Raw genomic sequence first — 24,374 nt, 5'->3', positions numbered from 1 at the left:
TAACCATGGTTAGTTTCAGTCTTTCTGAAAGGTTAAACTGACGGACCGTTGCCGGAGGAGGTGGTTTTGTCACGTTTTGAAAGTCAGGGTTAGAGTTGAATGTGTCAGAAACTAGAGCGGGTGTAAATGTAATTTTCCCAAAAAAAAAAACCACTAAACAAGCTCGAATATCATATAAAATCGATATGGTGTAGGTATAAAAAATACGAGAACGACTATACAGAAGTCACTTTTATGAACAATAGTAAATAAAAAATACGAGAAGGTACTACACAGAAGTCACTTTTATGAACAATAGTAAAAGGTAGTTTTAGGTCATAAAAAGGGGTATGGACTATGGAGGCAGATATGAAAGATCGGGATCGTTCATCCTGTTGAACATCAAGAGTCGGCATGCATGGTCTTGGTTATAAATGTTATCATGTATGGATGCATGTATGTAAGATGAAGCCCATTGATCCTGAATCACATCATGAGACCCACCTACATGATCTTGGTTTCCATCCAAAAAGTGACCTTCATTTTAGCACTTTCCAAAGGACAAGGGTATTCTAGTCATTTTCGTTGAAGGTAAAAGAAGGGGAAAAAAGAAGCTTATAGTCACTCACAAGTCACAACTAAGTTTCCTCCCACGTGCATGTGCCTGCTAACACGTAGATGAAAAACAAAAAGGCATAAGATGAATATTAAAGACAACACTCGATATAATAAGGTGATCATAAATCCAGACAATGGATTCAGTTACCCCAAGGCAAAATCAACCACATTCGATACCTATAAAATTAGGTATTAAATCACCCAGGCCAGGAGGGATATCACTAAGGTTTTTTTTTTTTCCTAATAAAACTTGTCAGTCGAAAAAGTGAACCAAAAGCAAATACAATGAACAATCACTTGATAAATAATAATCCAGTCCAGGTAGAAACAAAGACCCAGATAATTGCTACTCCATTGAAGAAACCCAAGTGAAAGGAACCACACATATCCAACATATTAATACTAAAATAGGAGTCCAACAAATATCTTCATAAACACAACTAGGATCACAACTTAATTGGTTGCCCTTGATTTAAACTAAATTCAACCTTTATGTCGCTAAACAAACCATTGATGTGTTGCGCTCACTAGAATTGAGAATCTGCACCCATTCATCATCCTGAGCTAAATGATTCGTTCCATTTTGGATAACTCAGTTACCTCGCTGATGGGTGGTATTTTACTCACTAATCTGCAATGTTTTAAGAGAAACGAAAAGAAGAAAACAATCAGTGTGAAATTAAGACATTTTCTGATACGCAAATGAATGACAGATTAATCCAAGAGAGTGCATAAAAAATCATAAGCAACTAATATCACTATATCTATATAGTTACTGGTATATACGTGCATACATAGATTGTCATGTTAAACGGTTGATTTAGTATTGTAATTTAGTCAAAGTATCCAATCAAATCAACTTCTTATACTTCTTTTCTTTCTTGATTCGTCTTCTTCCCTCTCTTCTAGTGATTAATAAATTAAGAACTAAATCAATATTACAAAAAATCAAAAATTAAAGAAAAATATAGATTGGAGGAAAATAAAAAGAAAACTTTAAATACTTCTTCTTGTCCTTGTTATAATTAATCAATTAAGAAATTAACAACCGTGACAAATAAATATTGATGATTTAATAAAAATTTCAAAATTAAAAAACATGATTGGGTAAAATGAACAAAACAGAAAAGAAATAGAAAAGGAAAATTTTCAGAAAAAAAAAAAAAAGGATATACATTCCCCAAAATAGGGAAAAATGATTCCCCAGAGGAATCATCGCATTTCCACCTTCTGAAGCGCGATTCCCTCAAAGTGTGATTCCCACCTTCTAGGGGAGTTTCCAATAACCTTGTCTTAAACTTCAAAAATATGTTGGCAGGGCAAAATAATAACTAATTCAACGTGGTACACCCCTACAAAGAATGCATGCCAGTGATTAACTCAAATCGGAAGCCTTAGGACCTCTTATTGCACCTATAGTTACTAAATTCAATGAATAATTACAAATTTATCCAAAGAACTGTGAACTTTATGACCCATTTTAAACTTCATAGTCGGGAATAAATTAAAAGTCACAATTTTTAAAAATAAATGTACATTTCTTATATATTTGCAAATAATTCATCAATTTCTCATGTATAACCATAAATCTGATAAGAAATGCGAAAAACATTTCAAAAGTAGTAGTGAAAAGTGTATCAACAAATCCATTTTGGGTTTACTTCTATTTTATTTAGGAAAAATCAAAATAAATATACTAACATTTTTGGTAGGTAAGTAAACTTAAATTTGCATAACCAGATTAGCACAAAATTCAGATTTGAAATTATTTTGGCTATATATGGTAAGAGTAACCAAAACATGTACACAATTTCAAACAAGCAACATGGCAGTATTTCTCAACACATTAAGACTTGGGAAAGAATGATTGGGAGCAATAAAAAGGAAACCAGTGAATGATAATAAAAATGATCAACACCTACTACAGATTTGGATGGAGCCAGATGGGCTTTGTAGTCCAAGATGGAGAGTTGGGATAACATGGTTTTATACTCTCATCCTCCAAGTTGTATATGCCATTATCAATGCTCTTCCTGTCCTCATTATTGTCGTCGGTAAAGTAGATGCAGTTCCCCTTCAACTGGGGAAAATCACGAGCTGAGAGAGAGAGAGGGAGCAATTCAAGCCCAAAAATAACACCTCGTCACCTAAGCTTTCAATCTCCATCCAATTTCCCGTGTTCTGGTCCAATTGATAAACTTCAAAATAAGATGTCCTCGTAATCCATTCCAAATTTTCTGGATCAAAATCATCATCCGGCCATTTAGATAGTCCCAGCAGAATGTATCTTTGATACTTGGGATGCATCCGATAGTGTCTGGAAACCATCAACAACTCCCCAGATGATTCCACTAGATAATACCTATCAGCTCTTACACATGTGTCTGTAACTTCTGTAAACTTGGCCAAACCATTGGAAGCAAAGTCACAAGCTACAAAATAAACACCACTAGCGATGCAATAAAATCGACCCTTGTAATATATGACATCATTAAATCCAAGTCGTAGATCATTTAATTGAGCCAATGGAACCCGTGGAGTATCTAATTTAGTCCATCCCTCATCCCCGGGCTTATATAAGGAAAATAGCGAACCAGTAGTGACGAGTAGCAACAATGTAGTCTGGTGTTGAAATAGGATCTGTCGATAAAACAGTCTTTAGCATATGCATGTAATCCATTGGTATATCAGGCAGATCACTCTCTTGGGGATACGCGAATTCATCAAGTGAGGGAAGCTGGATTTGGGTTTTTGATAAGGGATTTAAAAGATGAATGTTGGAGTTGTCATCTACGGTGACCACCCACCCCTTGGAAGATCCGCAACACCATTTCCCATGAAATTCTGGCATTTGAATATCATACAGCTTGTTCTTAGAGAGACTGAAGAACTAACGAGAATCACTACGCTCTTATCAGGGAGGATCAGCAACGGATGTCGATGCTAAGAGAGCGGCCAGTGGGGAAGTTAGGATTGCTCGCCCAAGTCACTGCGAATGTGTATCTTCTTGGTTTTGATTGGATCGGAAGCTGAGAAAAGGGAAACAACAGTATGATAAACAAGTTGAGAATGGCATTTAAAGCTTCATTGAATAGTCTCTAAAAATTATCTGCATCAAACCACATTTGCAGAGAATCATATTATTCAAATAAGAGATATAATAGCTGTAGCTATGTCCCCAAATTATGTGGTTAATGACTTTCAAAGAGGCCTTAATGTCCAATTGACAAATAATCTTACTTTCAAATAAACTTAATATTGGTGATATCCAAAGTGGCTCTTAGTCTCATACTGTAATTGTTAATATTAGGAGATAAACAAGAGGGGCTCCAAGCTCTAGGAATGGAGTCAGAGATCCTACATCTAGAAGTCAACCTGTGACCACACATAGCTCCTGTGGTAGGCACTAACTATGTCTTTTCCCAGAAAGCTACATAATACAGTCAGAAACTAAACGGGGTGAGATTTTGATATCCACATACGACATTGAGTTTTATGCCATCATCCAAGCCTTGAAGAATTGGAGACACTATTTGGTCCAGCAAGAATCCATCCTTTACCCTACTCACAAGGCATTCAGGCATATAAATGGCAACAAAAATTGAACTGGAGGCATGCTAAATGGATTGGCTATTCACAAGGGTTCACTTTCACACTCAAGCATGAGTTTGGGAACAGCAACGGTGTGGGTTGGAGAGTGATTTTACTCAGCACCATGAAGGTCTTCAGGTTTGCCGTTTTCAAGGAGCTATATGACGATCAAGGTTTCGAGTTTCAGATTTTGTTTGCATTTGGTCACAAAGAAACACGAAACTAACAATTTTGAATGGGAATTACGGTAAAATCCTATAAAATCGCAGAAACACATGGAAACATATGCAAATCATGGACATTTAAGATGAAATTTTTGGAAATAAAAGAATAAGCACAAATACACACTCATTATCCTATCATATAAGCAAGAAAGACACTCAATGATTTAACAACATCGAACGCCTAGTATGTGCTGCAAGGTTTAAAACTTCAGTTCCGATTTCGGTCGAAACGGAAGCGAAAACATTTAAGTTGCGGTGGAAATCTTGTATAATCACAGAAATGTGAGGAAACATATGCAAATGATGAAATTTTAAGATAAAACTTCGGAAAATACTAGAATAAGCACAAATACATACTTAGAAACCAAAACATAAGCAAGAAATCTATCCAGAATGGCTTAATTACATCGACCACCTAGCGGCATGCATCGGTCCCATGTTGAGCTAGCATCTCGGGCAGATATGGTTACTTTGATGTGCAGTTCAATGATGTTGCCTACCAAATATCATTATCAACATTAATGAGATGCAAATCATAACTTCTTTTTTTTTGCAGTGGATGGTCATGATGAGCAAGATGAGTTGGCATAGGGCAGCCCAGTTTTTTAAATGGCAGAGGATGAGTCAGAATTCACCTTAGGAGTGGTGACCATTCCACTTCACTATGACACTTATCTGATCCTGGCAGAGTTTTATGGCAGCAACTAGAAGCTTATGCGAAGAGCCATATGGTAGAGGACTTTTATGGGACTTTTATGGCATCCGGGGACGACTCAGGGTAGGACACCACCAAGACTAATCTGTTGTTGGGAGGTGAAGCTGGGAAAGAACTGAGGTGAAATAACTGATAGACCTCGAGCAAAGGGCCTTTCTTGGGAAAGTTTTGTGTTTGACCCCGGCGCTGACATCACAACTTGTTTGGCCAAGTAGAGGAATGACATCCCTAGTTGTCCGATGACTCGAGTCTATACCCCTTCTTACAAGAAGGAACTGACCATAAGGACAAGCTCTCTTCTAAGGGGGGGAGAGTCTTGCATAGAGGGGTCTTGGCCAACAAATATGGATTTTAATTAGCCTAGGGTCGATGGAGTTTTCTTTCATTTTTGTGTGAAGAGGTTTGTAGTGTGGTACATAAAATAGCCCATATGGAGGCATTCTTTCCCTTTATGTTAGCTAGGGCTAGTATAAATTGGGGTATATTTTTAATTTAGGAGACTTTTACATAATTTTTGGAATTGGAGATTTGTTTTCTACTTGGAGAATTTCAATGGGTTTTATCCTCTTGGAGTGCTCTAGGATCAGATCTCTTGTGAGCTTTTGTGTCTTTTGTGTCTCTTAGGCTCCTTTTCCCTTGTTGCATGCATGGTTCAGATTGCAAAGTTCGGATGTTTTTCCTCTCAGCCCCTCGATTGGATCTTTAACACTGGATTTATTTCTTGTACATGTGTTTTTTTTTAACCAAAACTCTCACATTAAGGTTACATGCCAATACAGATCAGCAAAAGTTGAATTTCTTCTTATGAGTTTTTTGGTCAAAGGATTGAACAAATACATTTGAACCGTTCTCTGTGAAATCAAGGTATTAGCGAATGAGAACCTTATAGCTGGGACCCAAATTCCAGAAACATGAGGCATTTGAGTCTTAGATTTGGAAGTAATCGAGTATGTGAAACGGGAGACAAATGTTCATAGCTGATGCAAAAAAAATGCCAGGTTTCAATGTAATTCTGCTAGCAATTTCTAGAACCTAAGAGAGATTGTGTGATCCTTTTGGATTTAGCTTCCCTCTTTGATTTGAACCTGTAAGTGTTCTTATTTCTCTCCATAAAACTTCATTAATCCTCTCAGACCTAACAAAATCTAGAGAGAAAGAATTCCTATTAGAGAGTCCATCCACTCACCTGTTCGCAATTCGGAATAAGCTGCTTGTAAGGTGATCAGTAATCGCAATTCCGTTATTTGCCCAAGTTCTTGGTTGATCTAGCAAGAAGCAGAGGTTGATGTTGCTTTACTGATTCATGTACAGCCAAGTGTAGAATTGATAATATTTCTCTAAAGCCGGATTGCAACTTCATCTCATATAATTCTGTAAGTGCCTACTTTTCCGTAGCTTTGAACTCCTTCAAATTCGTGGACTATTAGATGATACGTATTACAAACCAGTCAGATTTGTGTACGGTTAATATGTTTGGATATGGCTTAGGAGTTAGGACCAAATAAGAATTATATTCTCTTAATGGAATTTGGATTCAGCTTCACTTGTTTGAATAGACCATTAGCCTTCAAAATACACTTGGAGGGTCCGGAATTTAAACCCCTCCGTTAACAATTAGGAACTTGAAGATTCATCTCCAAAAGTATTATGGAGAGAAATGACTAGTGATTCCTTTGAAATCCCTGTAGCACCGAAATTGGTACCTAACGTGAAGAAGGTAGTACTAATTTACAGAAGGTACTAATTTACAGGCATTGTTGACACTGAATCTGAATTTTCTGTTTGGAAAGATGGCTGACTCATGTTAACTGGTTTCTTGCCAACCGCCCGCTAAAGCAGCCCCTACCATTGGGTTTCTTTGTGAACTTTGCGTCCACATCATTTGACCTACATCGCGATGTCACTTAAGTGAAAGATGACCCACAAGAAATTTCTATGCTTCCATAGGAGTCCCAGTTGTACGACAAGTTACTAGATGAGTCATGAGTAGTAGGGTTATTGAAGAGTTATTGTAATGGTAGAATCAAAAGTTCAAATTTAGAAAGTTGAATAAGTCTTTGGATGCTTGTCATGATCCTATTGATAGAAATTAAAAGATAAAATTAATTGTAGTATTAGTCTGTATAAAGGGTTGTTTAGAATAGGCGTCTTATTACAAGTGGGAGTCTTCTGGTTGTGCAACTAGGTCTAGGAGTTGTTTTGCAACAAAGATAAGGAGTCTTTTTTCAATTTTCGTATGGCTTGCATAGCATATAGCTATGAAAGGCCTATTGGCCCGGAAAACAATTCAATAAGAATGAAATTTGATGTTTTCTTATATTGATCGGGTGTGATGCCTGTTTTGAATTGAGATGCTTCATATCCTACGGTGTGATGCCTAGCAGGGCCCTGATGTGATGTAAGGTCACTTTCTATCTATAAACTCTTATATTTCTTTCTTCATCTTCTTCTCTCTTTCTCCACCTATCTATCTTGGTTTATTTATATTTTGTCATTTACATGAAACCTGCAACCTTGCAACTATCGATCACCTTGTTGGAATAATTTGGGATCTGATTTATGACTTAGTCGAATTCAAATATGCAACTCGAAGCCAAAAACTGTTACTCGAAGCGAGAATTACTTTCTTTTGGAAAATCCATAAGCGATATCAAAAAACAGATAGTACTTATCTCTTTCGAAGAAAACCTTTCTGTAAACGAGATTGAAAAGGAGAAGGCTGAGTCATGCCACTTGGTCACTCTCATTAAGAATCGTATCCACCCCTATCGGTGCAGCCGGGATCTGCGAATCGACGCTCCAAGATAAAACAGCCAAATATGGCTCCAGTCCACATGTACTCGCTGACTGGTCCACCCAAAATCACCAACAGAACTGTGCTCAGATATAAAGGGAACGGAAGAAGAAGATGACGTTTTGAGAGAAAAAAAAAAGAACATAAACTTTCTTTATAAATCTGTTGAGTCTCTACTTGTACAACAATGCCAGCGGCTTCCCCTTTTATAGATCCGAATCTGACCGTTGGGAAGAGCCACCATTAAGGAGAAAATGTTTCCCCTCTCAATAGTCACATTTGTGATCATTGGAGACTTGAAATAGTTTTGCATACTTAATGTGGGTGGCATCATAAAAAAGTGTGGGTTTTAAAAAACAAAACATTTTTTTTCCAATAAAAAGATCCTTTTTATTTTAAACCTGAACCAAGACCTTAGCCACGGCCCGGCGAGGGGCGCGCGCGCGTGTTTTGAATATGAACTTGGAGAGTTTTCTTCTCCATGAGCAATGTGGGACTATTAGTCTTAGCCTTGTAGATGAGAACCACTCACACACACTCCAAGGTTTTAGGTTCATGTCCCCGAACAAGCAAAAGACATTTGCTATTGAAAAATAAGAGGGAGACTTCAATTTAAAAATTCAACATTCTACCTTCCATACCATCACCCAACAAACTGCCCATAAATTTGTAACAAACCACACAACCATACCCAAATCCCAACCAAACAGTGTATCAATCTAAAATCCCACCTGTAGTAGAAAACTATTACAGATTTACTATAGATTTTACACTCAATTTGTTGGAAAATTCTTTTAAAGATTTATCTCTAGATCGATTTTAGTTGTTTTACAAATTTATTTCTAGGTATGTTTTAGTTTCGAGCATTCTCTTGTTACAAACCATTAAAATATGCTACAATTATCACACTGATATATGCTACAGTGATCACACTGATTGTTAAAGTTCCTGCACAAACATGTAAGAGTCCCTATTCCCTGCACCAAAAGCCTAAATTGTCTACCTTATGTGTGTCCCAAAAACACAGATGTTTACAGACTTGACGAACATGAAATAAACCCAATTTTACTATTATTATAGATATGTCCATAACCCTGTCAACCTGCCTTTTTCTGTTGAATAAAGTTTCTTTCAAAGAATTTTTGTTATAGAATAATTTTTCCGCAACTACATTTAAAACGTGCAACACTTTGTCCACTTCACCAACCCAGAAACTTTCCCCGAAACCTATATCCTTTACATGAGAATAATTCGGTAAGCCTTACACCTTGGAAATGTCCTCCTGAAACTTTCTACGAAATTACAATCCCTCGTTTACCCTAATTCCATTACTTTCATGTTCAACAGTTTATCCAGTACCTACCCTCTATTGTGTTGAGACCGATCTTTATCACAAATATGGTTTATTTGTTGGTTTCCATCCTACATCAATTTGGTATCACATCTATGTGAGATGTAATTACTTGGCATCCGTCTTGAGTGAGTATGTTTCTTGGTTTTCACTAATAAATTCGTAGAAGAAAAAAAAATGGATCCACATTAGTGTGAACTGTGAACTATTACATTTCGAAATTAACTTCGGTATCTTTTTTTTTCTCTTGCAGTTAGTTGCCTAGTTGTTAAACAACCATCAATCATGTCTAGCAAATTAGGCTAAATCACATATGGTCCTTGTTTACACATACACCAAAAAAGATAGAATGGAAGTCTTACGAGCTGCTTGAACATGTGGGAACCTACTATTCTATTTCAGTGATAACAAGCTAGGAACAGAAAAGAAAGCCTGTTTTTTTAATGGTTCTCAACTTAAAAACGATGGTTTGTTGTTATTGTCCTAAAAAATAGATTTCAAAGCACATGAATAGTTCTATAGTCAGACGAATAGTAAAAACTTAAGACAAGGTGCAACCATTTACAAGAAATTTGATAATTCAAGGGTGCTTCATAGAGATAACAAGTGTTAAGGCAACAACAACATTCCATGTTAAATCCAATGAACTATTAATATTTATGGTGTCTTTGCAATAAGAATCTTTACAAAATTATTAACATGATATATGAGAAATTATATATATATATATATATATAGATGACAAATAAAAATAAAAAAGCGAAGTGATGTATTCTCCCCTTTTTCTAATTGGGACAGCATCCTCTAGTGTATTTATGACTACTGTTTTACACTAGAGAGGGCTGTCCCAAGTAAAAAAAAATTGGAATATATCATTTCCCTAATAAAAATTGTTCGATTTTCAGCAAATGGCATATGAAGAGTTAAGAACAGAGGGAAAGATGAGTATAGTTAAAAAATGGAAACAAATGCCATGAATAGATCCATAAATCAAATGATGTGAAGTCCCTGATAGTTTTGGATATTGAGAATCGATTAAAATGTCATCAATAGAATCTGTTTTGGACTCAAAATCGAAAACAAAGAGGGCCCAAAGAATTCCAAACAAAATAGTTTCGATTTAGAAAGAAGGGTACCTTTGGAGAGAGATAGACGAGGAAGAGGAGCAAAATGCATGATTGAGGGCGAGAAAGAGAAGCATTGGAGAGAACTATATTTTGAGGACTTCACGTGGGGCGAGAGATACAGGGGAGGAACACTGCCACAACTCATCTTTTATTTCCTTACAACTTCTTTTTATTTTCTCTTGCTTCCCATTTCACCTTTTTAAATAAGTTGGGTGCAATGCAGTCCCCATTTCCTGTCTTTCTTCACCATCAAGTAAAAGACTTTTTTTAGTATAGAAATAAATGAAAAGGGAAATGATACCAGCACAACCATGTTTTAATTTCTACACAAACCCATCAACTATTTTCTTCTTTAATTGGCTGTTGAGACCTTTTTGGGAAATGTAATAACCTTTTGACAAGGATTTTAAAATCCTGGATTTCCTCAAATTTTAGAAATCTCAGGATGGAGGAGAGATTTCTAAAACCTGGATTTCTTACTTAAAATCCAAGAAAACAAGTGATATCTAAGATTTCAAAAAAGGAGAGCGTCCGTCGTTTTCTGATTTCTCACCTTTCTTTTACACTCTAATCCTGGATTCTAAAATCCCTGGATGGGAGACTATAGGATGATCCAAACCGTCCATGTGATGGAGCACAACGTAAATAGGTTGTGCCCAAAAACCATTTCTATAGGATGATCCCAAAAAACCATTTGGGTGTCCCAAGTAATGAAAAGGGGCGGATATATTCTACCCAAAGAAAAATCTTACAAAAATTTGGCGCCCATAAGAACAGTTTCCTTATTTTCCTAATAACATGATCAGAGGGTAGTGCTAGCATTATATCCACGGTGATATTCGCAGAAGAGGCGATGCAATAGAATTCCGAAGACTTCGCGTGATATATTTTGAATTTTACAGCCAAACGAATACTCAGCTGACTCCCAACTCTCCTTTACTTTGTCTCACAAAGATAAAGCTTCCGAACCTCAACTTGGATAGTCTCAGTCTCACACAATAACTCTCTCTCTAAAGTGATTGACTGTTCGCCGATATTATCAATGATCTCGAATGGGGAATGCCCCTCTGGATAATCAAAGTCCTAAACAGAAAAAAATAGCAGGAATCAAAAGAGAAGATCAAATTTTGACAATTGGGTTTGGTTTTCTAGCTGAGTTAAGTCTCTGTTGGCTCTGTTGAGAGTTCCACGCGAAAGCAAAGATCCCACATAAAAAAAGTGAAAGAGATGTGGATTGCTTATAAGGGCTTGGACACCCTCCCATTAAATGCTAACTTTTAAGGGTGAGTTACTACCTAGGTCCCAACAAGTGGGAACTTCGCATTAGGCTAGATGATGGAGAAAATACCTCACGAAAGGAAAGATCCCACTTTGAAAAAGTGAAAGAGAGGCTTATAAGAGCTTATGGCAATAATCTCTAAATTCTGAACTTTATATCAGTTTATAGCCTTTGCTCACTCACTTGTTAAGCATCTCAGAAGAGAGGCATAATTGGCACTTGAACAATTACAAGCAGGGATTTTACTAGCGTCGATCACAGAAGGGATTTCACGGATGGCCTGTTGCATGTGAGAGCAGCCACCTCGTGAATGAAGACAAAATCTGCTGAAAAGTGTGCCTGTGTGGCTGCACTCACATGCAACAGGCCATCCGCGAAATGCCCTTTGCGATGGGTCTATTCCATCCTCAAACAGATTGAATGGATTGATCGGTGCAAGGAACAAAAGCCAACATGCATTAGCATTCCAAGTTGAAATAAGAAATAGCCTCTAACTTGATCAAATACGTTTCTGAAATTTCTTGGGCTCTATGACAAATATTGGCTGAGCCTCAGTATCACTACACATCCAATTCCAAACAAGCTGGATAGATTTCATTTCTTTAATAAGCAAATAAAATTTCACATAACGAGACTCCATAGATGACATGTTTCCCTGAAAGAACTTCTTTCAAACATCTTCAAGTCAAGCAATAACTTCTGAAATGTTAAACTCCAGTGGACGCAGTTGGAATATAGCTCTTGGTTCCACTATGCAAATCTCAAACTAGATTAGACTTCAAGGAAGATACAAAGAGATTCTCAATATAGAACAACAGACTTGTTAATGTGTTAACTAATACAGATAGTTTGAAAGACAAAATGGATGCACACTTGCTGATGGAATTCTCTTGATAAAGTATTTAGCTTTCATCTGTACATGTTCATCTCTTGGGCAGCACACGTTCTAACGGAATTCTCCCTGTACATGTTTGCCCATCAGAACTTAGACACCTATTAGGCATGACACTCATAACCTAGCTATTCTTAGGTAACATTTCTCCCAGTTCTTTTGTGTGCTTATTTTCATCTTCGAGACATGCATGATTAGATAGACGTTTTCTCGGAGATACTTTGTTCCCATTTCACATGATTTTCACCCAAAACTCTTCGAAGTTAATAAATAAATGGCATAAGAGACCAAGTGTTCGCACTCGGACGAATTGGGAGTGCTCTTCGGACCTTCTCCATTCGTCATCAGGCACGGATGGCGACTCTGAGTTTATTTTAGGTACATCTTGGTTCGGGGATCTATCCTTGGATCAAGATGTATCTCTTTAATTTTGTATCGCCACTCATGCTATGCAGGAAGAGTGGCAACCGTTTCGAGAGTTCCTTGGCAGAGCTCTCCTTCACGTTGTGGAGATCTCAGAGGATTGCAGGTGGGATCTCGCGTCCCTCGGCACGGGTCCTCTCAGATCGAGGTCCACACAGTGCTTAGTAACCAGACAACAAAAACAAACGCTACTTAATAACCATAAAAACAAAGACACAACAGAGACTCACAACAACACTCTCCCCGCACGACTCTACCTTAACCCAAGAAAACAGAGAGATTTGTGATGGCTGGGGGCTAAGCCCCCGACTATCGAAGAAGAAGCAGAAGAGCCCAGCTCCATTCCGTCCTTCTTAGTCACCGAATGTACACCGAACTTGCTGGGGACTTTCATGAGTGACATCTTCGTCGATGCTCCTCCGCCGGTGCCTCCGTTGTGCTCGTCGTCTTTCTTTGGTGACATCACGCCCTTCGGGAGCCATACGTGCGCCGCCTTGCAATCTCCTTTTTTTGTTGTGATTCTCAAAATCATTTTTGTTTTTGTAAGAGTTCCCACAATCTTTACAGATTTTCTTAAAATTTTTGTGGGAACTACGATTATGCCTTCTAATGTCTTCAATGTCATAAAATCGTTTATTCTTCGGCAAACATCTTCGGCAGATGAACGTTTCCACTGGTTCATTATTTTTTGAAATAAGGGGATTCATTTTTTAAACGTAAGGGTTTATGGTGATTTTCAAAATATATAATAAGATAATTTCCTAAAAAAAGTAATAATATCATCAAAAGGATTAGATGATCCAAACCCTTCATTTCAAAGGCCTTGCCTTAAATTTGGACAGTTTGTATCATTAACCTTAAGAAGGTCTGTTTTAGTTTCATAGGGCTTTAAGAGGGTTGCCCTTCAAGGAAAATATCATTTGCTTAAATGGGTTCCTCTGCAGGAAGATCATGAAGATCATTACATTTAAAAGGGTTCATCTGCAAGAAGATTATTTGCTTTAAAAAGGTTACTATTACCAAAATTAAAATAAAAACTCTCTGTTTGAATATTGACTTTGCATGTCTGATAAGAATATGCAAATAAAAACAAAGATGTTTCAACAAAAAAATTTATTCCAAAGATATTTCAACAAAAAATTCATTCCAAATTACCCTTTCTGATACTGATTCTAGCATTCTGTCATTCTGCCCGTTGATTATTTCAACAAAAAATTCATTCCAAAGATATTTCAACAAAAAATTCATTCCAAAGAAATGGGGTCTGAGGATTGCAAGAATTTTCTGAAAAAGTTTGGGAAATAAAGACTTATAATAGTGTTTACTATGCCATTGTTTGAATACTAGCAAATAATCTTTCCTACAATCCAAACAGGGCACGAAGAATATGCATATCCATCATTTAAGCTCCTCCCAACTTTGTGAGCTTTGATTGGATAATTAGAATATTGCTCTGGCTTTGTACTTCTCTTGCTTTTTACTGCTCTGGCTTAGTATGCGTATCTATAAAATCTTTAGGTCCGCCGCTTCTTGCTCTGACGCATACTGGTCTGGCTTAGTATGCGTATCTATAAAATCTTAAGTTACATCGCCAAGCTGCATTCTTTTCGGGTTAAGAAACAAAAACGAAGAAGAAGAAAAGTGATCTATTCACCCCTTTCTCTTCCCTGGACACATGTTCATGGCTTTTGACTTTTGGAATCGACGATCCTCCTCTTAAATCCCTTAAAAATGAATTTTTAAGTAGCCCTAGCTTCTAGGACTTGGACAAAGAGATTAGACAAGAAAGAAATATCATCTTTGAATCTCTTGGGAAATGATATTTTCACTCCCCCCTGTAGTGCGCTTTCGCGCCCCCTTATAACGTGCACAGTGGGCAACTTTATGTCAAATAACGTCAATAGGGGCGCCAATGCGTTAGAGCAAGAAGCGGGGGACCCTTATAACGTTACGCATACTAAGCCAGACCAGTATGCGTCAGAGCAAGAAGCGGTGGACCTAAAATTTTTATAGATACGCATACTAAGCCAGAGCAGTTAAAAGACAGAGAAGTACAAAGCCAGAGCAATATTCTAATTATCCAATCAAAGCTCACAAAGTTGGGAGGAGCTTAAATGATGGATATGCATATTCTTCGTGCCCTGTTTGGATTGTAGGAAAGATTATTTGCTAGTAATCAAACAATGGCATAGTAAACACTATTATAAGTCTTTATTTCCCAAACTTTTCCAGAAAATTCTTGCAATCCTCAACCCCGTTTCTTTGGAATGAATTTTTTGTTAAAATATCTTTGGAATTAATTTTTTGTTGAAATAATCAACGGGCAGAATGACAGAATGCTATAATCAGTATCAGAAAGGGTGATTTGAAATGAATTTTTTGTTGAAATATCTTTGGAATGAATTTTTTTGTTGAAACATCTTTGTTTTTATTTGCATATTCTTATCAGACATGGAAAGTCAATATTCAAACAGAGAGTTTTTATTTTAATTTTGGTAATAGGAACCTTTTTAAAGCAAATAATCTTCTTGCAGAGGAACCCTTTCAAATGTAATGATCTTCATGATCTTCGTGCAGAGGAACTCATTTAAGCAAATGATATTTTCCTTGAAAGGCAACCCACTTAAAGCCCTATGAAACTAAAACAGACATTCTTAAGGTTAATGATCCAAACCGTCCAAATTTAAGGCAAGGCCTTTGAAATGAAGGGTTTGGATCATCTAATCATTTTGATGATATTATTACTTTTTTAAGGAAATTATCTTATTATATATTTTGAAAATCACCATAAACCCTTACGTTTCAAAAATGAATCCCCTTATTTCAAAAAACAATGAACCAGTGAAAACGTTCATCTGCCGAAGATGTTTGCCGAAGAATAAACGATTTTATGACATTGAAGACATTAGAAGGCATAATCGTAGTTCCCACAAAAATTTTAAGAAAATCTGTAAAGATTGTGGGAACTCTTACAAAAACAAAAATGGTTTTGAGAATCACAACAAAAGGGGAGATTGCAAGGCGGCGCACGTATGGCTCCCGAAGGGCGTGATGTCACCAAAGAAAGACGACGAGCACAACGGAGGCACCGGCGGAGGAGCATCGACGAAGATGTCACTCATGAAAGTCCCCAGCAAGTTCGGTGTACATTCGGTGACTAAGAAGGACGGAATGGAGCTGGGCTCTTCTGCTTCTTCTTCGATAGTCGGGGGCTTAGCCCCCAGCCATCACAAATCTCTCGATTTTCTTGGGTTAAGGTAGAGTCGTGCGGGGAGAGTGTTGTTGTGAGTCTCTGTTTTGTGTCTTTGCTTTTATGGTTATTAAGTAGCATTTGGTTTTGTTGTCTGGTTACTAAGCACTGTGTGGACCTCGATCTGAGAGGACCCGTGCCGAGGGACGCGAGATCCCACCTGCAATCCTCTGAGATCTCCACAACGTGAAGGAGAGCTCTGCCAAGGAACTCTCGAAACGGTTGCCACTCTTCCTGCATAGCATGAGTGGCAATACAAAATGAAAGAGATACATCTTGATCCAAGGATAGATCCCCGAACCAAGATGTACCTAAAATAAACTCAGAGTCGCCATCCATGGATACGCCATGGAACCAAAAATAAATGCTCTGCTTGCAACAGATAACCAGAGATACAGAAGGTCCGTGCCTGATGACGAATGCAGAAGGTCCGAAGAACACCCTCAATTCGCCCGAGTGCAAACACTTGGTCTCTTATGCCATTTATTTATTAACTTCGAAGAGTTTTGAGTGAAAATCATGTGAAATGGGAACAAAGTATCTCCGAGAAAACGTCTATCTAATCATGCATGTCTCGAAGATGAAAATAAGCACACACAAAAGAACTAGGAGAAATGTTACCTAAGAATAGCTAGGTTATGAGTGTCATGCCTAATAGGTGTCTAAGTTCTGATAGGCAAACACATGCATGCTGCAGCTAAAGGTACAAGTCTGTACAGGAAAGGAAATCTAAAATTATCAGTTTATCATGAATAGTAAATGAAATAAGGAACAAACAAAAATGCCAGGCAAATAATAGAATAATGAAATAAAACCTACGGCGTGCACATAGCGCCTATTTACAATGGGGCGAATACATAGCGCCTAATATAAAATCCTAACACATCTCATCTAGAAAGCAGTAAATGACAGATAGCATTTGCAATAATAAAAACCTATGGCGTGCACATAGCGCCTAATATAAAATCCTAACACATCTCATCTAGAAAGCAGTAAATGACAGATAGCAATTGCAGTAATAAAAACCTATTGCGTGCACATAGCGCCTATCTACTATGGGGCGAATACATAGCGTCTAATATAAAATCCTAACACATCTCATCTAGAAAGCAGTAAATGACAGATAGTCATTACAATAATAAAAACCTATGGCATGCACATAGCGCCTATCTACAATGGGGCGAATACATAGCGCCTTATATAGAATCCTAACACATCTCATCTAGAAAGCAGTAAATGACAGATAGCAATTGCAGTAATAAAAACATATGGCGTGCTCATAGCGCCTATCTACAATGGGGCGAATACATAGCGCCTAATATAAAATCCTAACACATCTCATCTAGAAAGCAGTAAATGACAGATAAAAGAAATGCAGTAATACAGTAAAGTGTTACAGCTAAGAGGATAAACATGTGCAATGAGTAAACGTCAGTAGATGATAGTAAAAGATAATCAAATACCTGATAAAGATAGAGAATTACAGCTAAGCACGTGAGAGCTATAACTAAACAACTAGGTAAAACACATAAGCAGGTAAATGCTATAGCTAAGTACGTAAGCAAGGAGATGAACACAAACTATCATGATCCTATGTAACAATCGATATACAAACACAAGCCCTAAGTGCTAACAACAGACCCTAATGCTCTGTTTGGTTGCTGGGTTTTTTTTGTTCCCAGGATTTATGTGGGTAAAGTTTTAGTGGTCACATCAGCTTTTTCTTGCTGACATCAGCAAAATCTTGTCTTGAAAAGGGTGTTCTCTCTTTCTCTCTCTACCCTCTCTCTCCACTCATCATAATATCTTTCTCTAATTAATGCTTCTCCCCTCTTTTTTCTCCTACCTTTACCCACATAAATCCCAGGAAAAAAAAAAACCCGGCATCCAAACAGAGCACAAGACTCTAATGTTTAAGCCCGAGTCTTTAGATGATCTGATGTTCATCCAAAGAAGCCTACGTATCCCCGCCTCCACGAGAATCAAGGCAACGTAGTTCTTCGCACATATTCTAAGCTATGATGTTTCAGACATCTAGACATCTGTCCTAGACTCGACCTAAAAGACCGGACTAGTTATTAAAGCTTCTTGTACGATTATTTAAATTCCAGTGGATTGTAGATTTTAGGACACCCTATATGCCCTAACTAAATGTGAATTAGCCCTAAGTTAATGCAGGTGGTTCCTACAACGTATGTGTAACTAGGCTGCGTATCCTAAGGAAGACAATGGGATCACTAACGCATCCTATTCTAGTCATCTGTCGGCGATGTGGATCGCCAACTGACCGGACGGAGGCGCTCATATAACTCTAGGATAAACCTCTAACTCTAAAACAAACACACACATGCACACAACAAATCAAAGACAAACCCCGTAACTCTAAATGAAACTCTATCTAGGAGAAACTCTAACTCTAGAGGAAGAGCTTTTTGAAAACACGGTTTTAAAGAAAAAATGATTAAAGCATATTTATTTACAAAGTTTGGCTAGACTTGGGACATGGATCCCAAGCTGCACTACGTACCTCGTGGAAGAGGATCAAGCCAATGTAGTTCGAAACGAACTTTTCTAAATGCTCTAAAACTCAACAGTTTAGATTTCTTTAAGACTTTTGATGTTTTATTGTTGATTTGAAGTGTTTTTATATTTTTGGTGTTTTAAAAGTGTGTTCACACCCTTTCAGCTAAAAGAGATTCGACAGAAGAGCCTCCTCACCCACCATATCGCGGTAGAGTAATTTAGAGGGAAACGGGATCCCTAAAGCCTAAGGGGAAAGAAATCAAAATCGAGGGGGGACTAAAATCTCAAAGAAAAGAACAATCTCGAAGAGACGAAAACAAAACTAACGAGCCCTAATCAATCTCCAAAGGAGACGATATCTAAACTGCGAGGGAAAACCCTAAACAAACGAGAGATGAAAAGCCTCTAACCCCAAGGGCAAACTTCTAAATGAAAAGGGACAGACAAAAATCCTATACGAAGAACCATTAAACAATCGGTCACTAAGGAAAGGTCCTAACTGGTTAAACACTCTAAGAGGAGGGAATCCCTTATCCTGCGAAAACTCTAAGGCATGAAGGGACGAGATTGGCTCAAGAAACGCTCCATCGTCGCCCTTTCACTTGGGCTACCCAATGATAATACAAAAAATGACAACATGAGGTATCGACACATTAGGAATGGTTGGCACAATGAAAAATTGAGAGAGAATATGATTTGAACAGGAGCCAAGATCGGACCACCTGGATTCTATCATGATGGGGACTGAAATATCCTAAGAAAATCAAAGTAGAAATAGCATGAACGGACTCCTGTCCAGCCATTGGTGTGCACACTACTTGGCTTTGATGACTCCATTAACTCAAGAGAAAGATGTAAGAAAAAAAAAACTTAACCATGAAATCATTTAACACAGCAACTCCCCATACCTGTGTAATTTCAAATGTACACAATCAAATAGTGAATCTAATATAGTGGTGAATTATGGTTAGAGCATAAATGAGGTTAAACTATTTAGAACCAGGAATAGAGCTCAAATGTGTAAGAATTGATGACGACTGAATTTTGCCCAAACAAGAATGAATTTTGGCGGAGCATAGCTAGTGCTCTTTGACTGGAATTCAAGATTGCCTAAATGAGACACAGGTCATAAGCCCAATGCAAGGAAAGACATAGAAATTCATGGAAATAACAAACATGACTGATGTAGCTTGAATAGGACCAAAATAGAAAGAATTATACATAGAGGTTATGGAGGTTATACCAAAGATTTTGAGTCCAATTTTATAGCACCCATTACTCCAACTGGAATAACACACTGACAGAATGGTTGAGATTAGCATTGGAGACCAAAATCATACCATTGAATCTTACAAATATGCATTTGCTATTCATAAGCACATTGACTCATAAAATCAATGAGAACCCAAAATACATAATTGAATTGTTATTGCCAAGACAAGGGCTGAAACATGGATCGAACCTAGTGCCAAACTGGGTTGAGACATGGACTAAGTCTTGTATAAAACTATGACTGAATTTATGTGCTAAACAGGGCAGCAACATGGACTAGCACTGTGCTGAAACAGGGGCAGCAATGGAGCTGAAATGGGGGTGAATCTGTGCTGAAACGGGGGCAGCAACAAGGACTAGCATCATGACAAAACATGGGCAGCAACATGGACTGGTACTGTGCTGAAACAGGGGCAGCAATGGGGCTGAAATGGGGGTGAATCTGTGTAAAACAGGGGGCAGCAACGTGGCTGAATCTGTGCTGAAACAGGGGGCTGAAATGGGGGCTAATCCTGTTAAAACAAGGTGGGGGCTGCCATTATAGAGGAGGTGAAGTAACCAACCAGATTTTGGAAAGGGGGGGGGTATCACAGGTTATTACAGTTCATAGGCAGAATTTCCAAAGCCCAATGGAAAAGAAATGACAAATGCAAAATCATGTAGTCAAATACTTAGGCTAATGACATTTCTAAAAAAAAAATCTTTTACACCATTAACATGAGCCCAACCAAACATTGCCAGTTGGGATGCTCCTTGACCTCAATTATCCTCCAAAAGATTGTAAGTGTTGTAACAGGTTCCATAAAAAGATGAACGGGCTTAGTATTAAAATAATGGATTGTGGGTCTAATATAAACGCACATCCAAATGAGTTGGCTGGGGCAAAGATTTAATGAAAATAAAGACCATACCAGGCTAAAATAAAACAATCTGAAAGAAGTTGGATTATGGTCTGACCCAACTCCTTAAATTCCAAACAATTGACTAATTAGCTTAAATCATATTTAATTGAAACAATTCACAGCCACTGAGCTAAACCAATTTCCATTTTTAAAAATAAATCAAAGAGTGAGAAAGAAACTCACCTGAACTATTGGCGATGATGAGTGGGAGAATAGAGCTGTATAGTTGAGGGTTGGGGGTGATGATCAGTAAGTGGGCCTTGCAAGAGGATCTCTAGATTGGTAGGAATTGCCGCAGATGGTCATAATTTGCAGATTTAGGCAAATTCGGTACCACAATATCTGGATCTCCCTCTTTCTCAAAGAGAATGACCGAACCCCCCATCTTGCTTTTCCCTGTGCTGAAGGAAAACGATTGCCGATTGATGGGTTCGCCAAAATGGCAAATGACAGCAACCGGATCCAGAGAATATCAAATATGATGGCGACTCCGAGGCATAGCAATTGAAGATATTGAAAGGAGCTTGGTGGTGAACAATCTTGGCAATTTGCAGAGAAAACGGGTTCCGGCTGGGTGGCCGGAGATGATGATGTCGGAGATGGGTTTAAGGTATAAGGAAAATGGGTATGGAGGTGGGTTTCAATGGAGGACTGAGAGAGGGGGTTTGATGGTGGAGATAAAGAAGAAGAAAATGGCTGCGAAGAAATGGTAGCTAAGGAAGGTTGAAGATGGGGTCGGCCGGAATCCGGCAATGCCTTGCCGGAGAAGATGAAATTGGATTTAGTGGGGGGGAAGAAGGAGAAGAAGAAGAAGATGATGGGGGTTTTGAATAAAACAGGGGATGGGTTTTAAAATGGGTTTAGGGGATTTTGAGAAGTGGAAATGAGGGTGGGATTGGTGGCTGGCCGGATTTAATGGTGTCCGGTTGTGAGTTGCAGAGGTAGTTTAGGGACAACGTGGAGATGTAGGTGTAGGGGTAATGGTGGAAATGGGTTTGATTGGAGATGAGATTGGGTTTTTGGTAGTGATGATGGTTAGATGGGGTTACCAGATTTGGGGTTTTTGAGGAGTGGGTTTGGGATTATTAGAACTAAATGAAGATGGAGATGGTCGGTGAGATGGCGTTGAGGTGGGAGGTGGGAGGTGGAAGGTGTGAGTGATGGTGGCTAGCAAATTAGAGAAGGGGAATAAGGGGAGAAATACAGAGGTGATGGTGGCTCCGATGGCTTCGCCGGATTCCGGCAAGCCCACCGGAGAAGATGGGGTGGTGGCTGGGAGAAGAAAAAGAAGAAGAAGATGTCGGTTTGGCCGGAATCCCGATGGGAGATGGAGCCGGAGAAGAGCGTGGTCGGAAGTTGGAGGGGAATTTTTTTCTCTCTCTCTGGTTTTTCAAAAAAAAAAATCCCCTGCTACAAACCCTAGTTCGTTGGGTTTATAAAGAAGAGAAAAAACTAAAATAAAATGATATTTTCTAACCCCGCCCTCCCCCCATTTTCTCCTTTTGGACAGCCTCTACAGTGTATTTGTAACAATTTTTTTACAATAGCAGGGGGCGGCCAGGTAAAGGAAAACGGAATATTTGACCCCTGCTATCCCACTTGGACAGCCTCCCTAAAGTATTTTAACAACTCTTTTATACTAACAGGGGGCTAAGTAAAAAAAAAAAACAAGAGAAAAATTTTCCTTCTCAACTAATTCTAGCCATGAACCTCCATTGATCTAGATTAGGCTCTAATCATTACTTGAAAATGAAGAAATAAATCTTTCTTATTTACGAAATTGCCCTGCTTTCAGATAATGCACCCCCCAATTATGTAACACATTAATCTGTATACCCATAAATCCTCCTGGACAGCCCACAGTGGCAAACTTGAACTGGTTTTTCAGATTCCAGCACAAATCATTTTCTAGCTAAATCGACACCCTTCTGAACTTGCACCACGACACTGTCTTAGCTTGTTTGCTGGGCAAACGTGCACGGATCTTGACGAAATTTTACAGGGACCTCGGTGGGACCCTAAGCTAACCTAGGGCACAATTTGATACCTCATAACACTAGTTTTTTAGGGTAATTATTTAGAACAAAACGTAAAAGGGGTTCGCTCAAAATGAGGTGTCTACACACTGTTGTTTGAAAAGATATGAGCAAAAGTTTTAATATGTGTTACTGTGGATTTAATGTAGGAAAAATTATTAAAAAAATACAAAGTTTTGTCTAAATTGTGAATAAAGGGTAGTGATTTGAAAATTATAAAAAAGGTGTTGTCGGGTGAGAGAAGATGGCTTTTAGGACAAATATGCCCTTCTGCCTCTTTTTTCCCTCCACCTTTTTCACCTATCCCTATACACTTATTACATTCTCACCTACCACCTTCTTCTTCCTCAAGGCTTTTCTAACGTGGAAAACTCCTTGAGAGGGTTTTGAAGGTTGCCATTTACCTACCACATTCTTCTTCCTCAAGGCTTCATGAAAGGTTTTTGAAGCTTGTCATTGCCATTGTAGTTTTGAAAAAAGCTTCATTGCCAACGTTTCCAAGCTCCATTACCATTGTAGTGTTGAAAAAAAACTCCATTTGCAACGTGATAATGCTCCATTGCCATTGTAAATTAGGAAAAAAGCCCATTGCCAACGTGATATAGCTCCATTGCCATTGTAGTTTGGAAAAAGATCGTCATTGCTTATTTGGGTGATAAACATAGCTTCGGTTAGGTTTAACATCTTTTCTTCATGTTTTCATGTTTTTTGTGCTTTGGTTTTTTCATCATATTTATGAGACTCTTTGTTTAGTTGCCATGTTTATCTTGACCTCTCTTTATCTCTCTATGTATACAATCATGTTTGGTTACATGTTAGAACCTAGTGGTTCCAGGATATAAAATATGGTTCTGTAGTGGTTCTGGGGCAGAAAATCTGGTTCCTTAGTGGTTCCGAGGTATAAAATGTGGTTCTGAAGTGGTTCGAGGGTATAAAATGTGGTTCCGTAGTGGTTCCATAGTGGTTCCGGGGTATAAAATGTGGTTCCCTAGCTGTTCCGAGGTATAAAATGTGGTTCACTAGTGGTTGCTATGTATAAAATGTGGTTCCCTAGTGGTTCTCGGGTATAAAATGTGGTTCCCTAAAGGTTCCTGGGTATAAAATGTTGTTCCCTAGTGGTTCCAGAGTAAAAATTGTGGTTCCCTGTAGTTCCGAGGTATAAAATGTGGTTCCAGAGTGGTTCCGGGGTATAAAATGTGATTCATTAGTGGTTCTGAGGTATAAAATGTGGTTCTGTATTGGTTCTGGGGTAGAAAATGTGGTTCCCTAGTAGTTCCGATGTATAAAATGTGGTTCCCTAGTGGTTCTGGGGTATAAAATGTGGTTCCCTAGTGATTCCGGAGTAGAAAATGTGGTTCCCTAGTGGTTTCAGGGTATAAAATGTGGTTCCCTAGTGGT

The 24,374-nt window shown here is 38.2% G+C and overlaps 1 long non-coding RNA gene across 2 annotated transcripts; it reads right to left on the bottom strand.

Moving 5' to 3' along the window:
• Window positions 1–878: 878 nt before the first annotated feature.
• On the bottom strand, window positions 879–10,658 carry LOC143881394 (uncharacterized). Of its 2 annotated transcripts, none has more exons than XR_013251932.1 (3): window positions 10,409–10,658; window positions 2,516–3,626; window positions 879–1,228 (listed from the first exon to the last, which is right to left on the bottom strand). It is a non-coding gene; the product is annotated as an uncharacterized LOC143881394 (long non-coding RNA). The 2 variants fall into 2 exon arrangements; XR_013251933.1 differs by having other exon boundaries at window positions 2,520–3,626.
• Between the last annotated feature and the right edge of the window lie 13,716 nt (window positions 10,659–24,374).

The sequence above is a fragment of the Tasmannia lanceolata genome, unplaced genomic scaffold (assembly GCF_043159265.1).
Source record: "Tasmannia lanceolata isolate RefF3 unplaced genomic scaffold, GAP_Taslan_0.1 ptg000007l, whole genome shotgun sequence".
In the NCBI taxonomy this organism is placed as follows: Eukaryota; Viridiplantae; Streptophyta; class Magnoliopsida; order Canellales; family Winteraceae; genus Tasmannia; species Tasmannia lanceolata.
Note: the sequence above shows the minus strand (reverse complement) of the source record. Positions and strands in the feature narration are given on the sequence as shown.